Here is a 7,182-nt window from a genome sequence, read left to right as displayed (position 1 = left end):
TTTTTTTGTTGAAAGCTGGACATGATATACTGGGTAGAAGGAATGGCAGGAAAGAGACCTTTGGTGATGTGGTGGTGAGGTGTAGGGGTAGGGGAGGTGTTCTGTGGTCCTGTGATTAGGTCTCAGGCTTTCCGTGAGGCTGTGCTCCTTGGCTGTGAACTTTGCAAGTGCCTCTCAGTCCCAGCCCTCTTAAGTGGGGGTGGGGGGCTTAGGAGGGACTGGAGGGAGATAGAGTTGGGTGTTTCCCTTCCCCTGGGCTAGTTAGGCTCTGACAAAAACCCAATAGGTTCGTCTCTGGCAAGGCAGTTTCTCTTGAGGGCAGGCCTTGTTAAGAAGAATAGAATGCTCTGGCATTTTTCAAAACAGCCAGTTTCCCCCTCCTCCTACAGGAAGCATGAGTGGATTTTTCTCTGATCTTCACTGTGAGAACCTGGTCAAGCCTCTGGAGGCAAAAACTCACACCAATGTGGGGACCCCCTAAGGCTGGGTCTCCTGGAGTTTTTATCTCACAGATGGGTCCACACTGAGCCTCCAGCAATTCATCAATTATAGTTCAGGTTTTCCAGCCCCAGCATTGGTTCCTGTGGAGGTTTCTACTCAAGCGTTTCTGCTTCAGTAAATTGTGATTCTCGGTATCTGCATGTCTCTCCAATGCTGGGAGCAGCAATTTGTCCTGTGACCTCACTTCTTTTATGAATCTAAGAAGAGTTGTTAATTTTTCAGTTTGTTCAGCTTTTCACCTGTTAGAATGGAGTGGTGACTTCCAAACTCCTTTTATGCTGGACTGGAAACTGGAAGTCTCATAAACGTATTTTTAAAGTGTCTGTAGACATCCTTACAAGATGTGAACATTGTTAACAATCTTGATGCACTTCCATGTATATGCATATAGATACATATTGTGTGTGCATATCATTTCTACATACATATACAATATATACTACTGCTTTCACAGAATTTTACTGAAGTTTGTACAGCTTTGTATTGAGATTTCATACTTCATTCCCATTTGTATTTTTCTATATCATTAAATAATCTCGTTAACAGGAGTTAACATTCAATTATCTAGGTGTAACTAAAAGATGAGGCATGGTAGAAAACTCATCTGTGACATCAAGGAAAGTTGGCTATGAAAAAAGGGTCAATTATCCATGAAATTTTAAGATGACATAAAATTATTTTAGTTCAGTTAAATAGTACATATTGAATACTCTGGCCCTGTCATCTGCATTGAGGATACAGACATGAAGAGAACATAGAGTTTGGCTTGAGGGGCATATACCTAGTTAAGGAGAAGACTGAAAAAGAGAGAATGATAACAAAAATGGTAAGTGCCTGGGCATACATGTGTATATACGGTATCCAGATGGACAGGATATTTGGGGATGAAAGGACAAGCACTTCACCCAGCTGGGGTGGCTTCCTTAAGTTGGGAACACATGAGCTGAGTTTTTTTTTGTGTGTGTACACATTTAGTTTTATTATAACAAAGCAACTTGTACACTTTTAACGTTTAAAACTGAGCATCATCTTTCCTTTCCAGTGAAACAAAAAGAAAAATTTAAAAATAAACAGGAACAAAATTACAATAAAGAATGTCAATTGCAAATAAGATCCTACAGGTTCTGCTGATTCACCCATTGAGTGGCAGGGCTCAAGTCATCTTTAGGAGAGAATTTTATTTTAAAAATGTCATCTTAAACTGCAAGGATGTCCGTTAAACATCACAATTAAACATGCCACAGGAGAAGCCGTATTGTCAAAATGCCCACTTAACCCACCCAAACATCTCAAACCCACCCTTTGCTGACCTTCTATAACCCCATTTTTAAAAGTTTTTTTTTTCTTTCTTTAAACAAGAGAAAGTAGACAGATACACGTTGGTAAATGCTAACTGTCCATATTCACATAGAGACACAGTGTAATCTCTGAGCCCAGTATACAGAGAAGGGAGGAAAAAAGCTAGAATTCTATGCACTACTACACAGGGGCCTAGCACCCTCCAGCTTCCAGCAGAGCTAAGGGAGCTGAAGGTTTTTCTTTTTTCCCACAGAGCATGGTGGTGTTGATTCCATAAAGTTTTTGTTGAGACAGGAAGGGATAAAAATGAATTTGGAACAGAAAGGGGTAGAGATTCTTTTCCCACTGAATTCTGCTCAAGGTATTTCTCCCCCAAATAAGTTGTGAGCCATGGTATAAAGGAGAAAAGAGACCTTAGAAATAGGGCGACTGAGCACAAGAGGAGAAGGAGAAAAAAAAAAAAAAAGACTGCAACTTGCTCCCAGGGACTGGAGAAAATTAAAAAAGGAAGGTTGGAATCCATCAGTGTTCCATTAGTCATCTTCTCCTTCATCTTCCTCTCCTTCCTCCCCCTCATCATCATCTGCATCTTCTTCACCTTCATCCTCATCCCCTTCTTCATCAATATCTTCCAATCCTTCTTCCTCTTCATCATCATCATCATCTTCTTCTCCTTCCCCTTCCTCATCATCCATGTCCGGAACCAAGTAGTACTGTAATGGATTTGGCCAAATATCATCTTTGATGACCTCTCCTAACTCATCTGCACCTGCATCAGAATGATCAGTAAACCAGGTGAAGAAGCTTTCTGGGTCCTCATGCTGTCTCTTCCTGCTGGCTTTATTCTGCGTTTGACTTGAACGTTTTGTCAAATCCTTTCCGGATTTCCATTTGATTCCAGTGGACTTTAAAGATGGATCACCACTCTCATTCAGATGAAATTCTTTGGAGAGAACTTTATTTTCAAAGTAAGGGTTTTCGTCAAAATAAAAATCTATTCTGTTACCTGATTTAATATCTTCAAATTCTGTCACTTCGACTCTTGTCAAATAACGCAGCGCCCTCCCCAAGCAGTGCAGACACTTGTGGATGGTTAGCAAACGTTGCTCCCCCCAAATTTGGGATATTGGCGATCAATTCCGACCTCTTCTGAAAAAATGGTTGGCGGAGTTTGTTATATTTCTGTTCTACTTTCAAAATCTCCTCACTGGCTTGTTCGCTAAGTCTGTCTATTTCATTTTGTACTTCATTAATATGTTCAATTGCTTCTTGTTCTTTTTCTGAGGTCTCCTCAGCCCCGACGTGGTTGGAGTTGAGCACCTTTTTACTGACTTTGGCCGCGACCGCCGACACGGTGCTGCTCCGCGGTCGAGGGGGCGGGGGGAGCGAGGAGGGGAGAGAAGGGAAGGCGAAGGGGGCGGGCCGCGGCTTCCCCTCACGCCACACGCGCGGGCGCCGGGTCCGTCCGGCCGCCTCCTCCCCGCGCTCGCTCGCTCGCTTTCCCTCCCCCTGGCTCGCGCGCGCTGCCCTCGCGGCCTGACGACGAGGGAGGGGCTGAGGCTGCGTGCCGGGCTCCCGCTTACTGAGGGGAGGCGGCGGCGGGCAGGTAGGCGGCTCTGCTCCCTCACTCACGCTCCGCGCTCCAGCTCGCGGCTCCAGCTCCCCGAGCCGCCTCCTCCTCCGCTTCCTCCTCACGGCGAGGGGCGGGCGGCAGAGCCATGAGCTGAGTTTTTAACGCTGATAAGTATTCAGCCAGATGAAGGGAGTCTTAACGGAGGTAACAGCTGGGCAGAGCTGGAGGCATGGAACCAGGCAGGGTACTGGATGGCAGTACCATGAAGACTGACGGGGCACTGACAGACGAAAAGTTAATAACTGGGTTAGTAGGAGTTATTATTTTCATTTTGGGCTCAAAGTCTTGTGTTTTCCTGAAAAGAGAATAGAAACTCATGGTTATAATTCTATGTAAAAGCATAGTCCACTGCATGTCAGTCCCTGGTGAAGCCAAGCCTTACCAATCAGACTATGGTCCAGGAATCCTCTTTTAGAAGGTATGGGACAAGGGTCAGTTTTTTTGTTTTTTTGTTTTTTTTCCGGTACGCGGGCCTCTCACTGTTGTGGCCTCTCCCGTTGCGGAGCACAGGCTCCGGAAGCGCAGGCTCAGCGGCCATGGCTCACGGGCCCAGCCGCTCCGCGGCATGTGGGATCTTCCTGGACCAGGGCACGAACCTGTGTCCCCTGCATCGGCAGGCGGACTCTCAACCACTGCGCCACCAGGGAAGCCCACAAGGGTCAGTTTTTATAGGATTTTCATGAAACGTAGAATTTAAAATGAAAGTTTTGTACTTGAAGAAGATAAATTTCATTTATCTGAAAAATTTATTTACCTGGCTTCCGTAGAAACAGAGCTTTCATTTTCTTAAAATTAGAAAAATGTTGTATAACAGTAAATATTGAACATAACCTCAATATAGAAAATGCGAGCATCTCTGCTTGAAACAAGGGTGTGTGTGTATGTGTGTGCGTGCGTGTGCGTGTACCGAAGCATCCAGAACTCAAGTGATGTAGCGTGTCCTTTACCTGGAGGACTAGAGTTACAGAACACAGTTTACAAAGTATTGACTTAGAACAGAGAACTATGAGAGATGAAGGAACTTACAGATGATTTAATGAATTGTCCAGACACTTCATGTTAGAAATAAGAATTCTAAGAGTTGGCAAGGCATTGTAACTTTTTTTTTCCCCGGGGAATGAGACCAAATGATGTGTCAGGCACTTCTAAAAATTCTGATGACTTAATTTCACCACATGCTTTCTTTTGCCCAGAAAGGAACTTGACATAATGGGACCATCTTGGGCCTCAATTCAGGACATTTAATAAAATACCAAGTATAAAATTTGTTATTTTTGGAGCACTTTCTGTATATCCTATACTGTGAAAGCATTTTCTATTCATTATCTTAAATTTTTTAAAGATTGTGATAAAATACATATAACAAATTTTTCATCTTAACCACTTTTAAGTATACAGTTTAACAGCATTAGGTAATTCACATTGTTGTGCAACCATCACCACCATCCAGCTCCCGAACTCTTTTTATCTTGCAAAACTGAAACTCGGTACCCATTAAGGAACAACTCCCATTCCCCTCCTGCCAGCCCCTGGCAACCACCATTCCACTTTCTGTCTCTATGAACTTGACTACTCTTGGTACTTTATATAACTGGAATTATACAGTATCTGTCCTTTAATGGCTGGCTTATTCCACTTAGCATAATATCCTCCAAGTTTATCCATGTCGCAGCATGTATCAGAATTCCCTTCTTTTTAAGGCTGGGTAATATTCCATTGTATGTATATACCACCTTTTGCTTATCCATTCATCTGTCGATGAACGCTTGGGTTGCTTCCTGCTCTTGGCTATTGTGAATAATGTTGCTATAAACATGTGTTTAAAAACATCTTTTTAAGTCCCTGTTTCTAAGTTTTTAGGCATATACTCATAAATGGAATTTCTGGATCAAATGGTAATTCTATTTTTAATTTTTTAGAGAACAACCTTACTGTTTTTCATAGCAACAGCACCGATTTACATTTTCACCAATGGTGCACAGCAGTTCCAGCTTCTCTACATCCTTGCCAACGCTTGGTATTTTGTTTCATTTTGAAAATAATAGCCATCCTAATGGGTGTGCTGTGGTATCTTATTGTGGTTTTGATTTGCACTTCTCTAGTGATTAGTGATGTTGAGCACCTTTTCATGTGCTTACTGACATTTGTATGTTTTCTTTGGAGAAATACCAATTCAAGTCCTTTGTCCATTTTTCAGTTGGGTTGCTTTTGTGGTTGTTGTTGTTGAGTTGTAAGGGTTCTTCATGTATTCTTGATACTAACCCTTTATGAAATAGATCACTTGCAAATATTTTCTCCCGTTCTCTGGGTTGCCTTTCCACTCTGTTGATTGTGTCCTTTGATGCACAGAAGCTTTTAATTTGATGTAGTCCAGTTAATCTTTTTTTTTTTTTTGCTTTTGTTGCTTTGTTCTTTTTGTGACATATCCAAGAAATAAACGCCAAATCCAATACCATGAAACTTTCCCCCTCTGTTTTCTTATAATAGTTTTATAGGGTTCACTCTTATATTTAGGTCTTTGCTCCATTTGGAGTTAATTTTTGTATATGGTGTAAGGTAAGGGTTGCACTTCATTCTTTTGCGTGTAGATATCCGGTTTTCCCAACATCATTTGTTGAAGCCACGTGACTTTCTTAAAGCCACACAGCTAGATGGTAGCGAAGATGGGTCCAAACCCCAGTTCCCTGTTTCCAAGTTTTTAGGACTTCCCCTCTATTCTCTGTCAGTGCCCCATTGCCCATTGTTTTAGGTAACTGAGGTATTACTATCATCACACAGAGGTGTGATGGAGCTTACACTCTGAATACACTTGCATTTTAAAGGAATAATTTGTTGCCCATAATATTTTTAAATAAAGAGATCAACCCCTGCTCCCTGCTCAAACGGTCATCCAGTTTCCCCCCTACTTCACCATTCTACTGAGTTTGGGAAGGAGGCAAAGAAAATCACAAAAATAGTCACTTGTCATTTGTACTTTGCTTCACATAATTATCCTTACTAAATCACGGGGCCCCTTAAGCACCAAGCATCTTTCCACAGGGAAAGAAAATAGCCTTGCTCAATGAGCTGTAAATATTTGAAAATATGAATTATGAAATGATTAATATGAGAGGTCCAAACTTAGCTAACTTAATTTCTATACTACATTCTATCTACTGAGACTCTCTTTGATCATGATTCTAGTTTGATTCATAGCTAAACTGTCTTCTATCTAATTTTCTTTGCAGGAGTTGGAACTTAATATATCTCAGAGGGAAAGATTTATGAGTAAAAATCATAAGAGTAAAAATATTTAAAAATCACTTTCAAAATGTGTTAAACAGGACAAATTTCATTCTGTGTAAGTCTGTGTAACTCTATGAATATTGGGTCTCACAGAGTCCAGGCTCTGCCGGGTGTTGTATTTAAAGAAACATAACCTAGAAATGAAAAGTAATTAGAATATTCCAATGTTATCAATCATATGCCTATTGATTAACACCAAAGTAGATTCAATTCATCACCTACATTTCTTTCAATCTATGGCTTTTTCACACTTTGCAACTGTCCTTCCAGCTGAATCAAATGTCCTCCCTAACACCTATCCAGTGACCTTTTATATTTTACTCCTCCATTTCCTTCTAGAATCCATTTTCTTCCTCAGGTATTTCCTTCTTCAAAGACTGTACTGCTTTGCACAATAAAGGCGATAGGAATGAACACCTCTCATCACCTTCACCCTCACCAATGATGGGCCACCATCATTCCGG

The 7,182-nt window shown here is 41.5% G+C and overlaps 1 pseudogene; it reads right to left on the bottom strand.

Moving 5' to 3' along the window:
• Positions 1 to 2,251: 2,251 nt before the first annotated feature.
• On the bottom strand, positions 2,252 to 5,098 carry LOC109551778 (protein SET-like; annotated as a pseudogene).
• Positions 5,099 to 7,182: the final 2,084 nt, after the last annotated feature.

Source organism: Tursiops truncatus, chromosome 2 (assembly GCF_011762595.2).
Source record: "Tursiops truncatus isolate mTurTru1 chromosome 2, mTurTru1.mat.Y, whole genome shotgun sequence".
NCBI classification, from domain to species: Eukaryota; Metazoa; Chordata; class Mammalia; order Artiodactyla; family Delphinidae; genus Tursiops; species Tursiops truncatus.
Note: the sequence above shows the minus strand (reverse complement) of the source record. Positions and strands in the feature narration are given on the sequence as shown.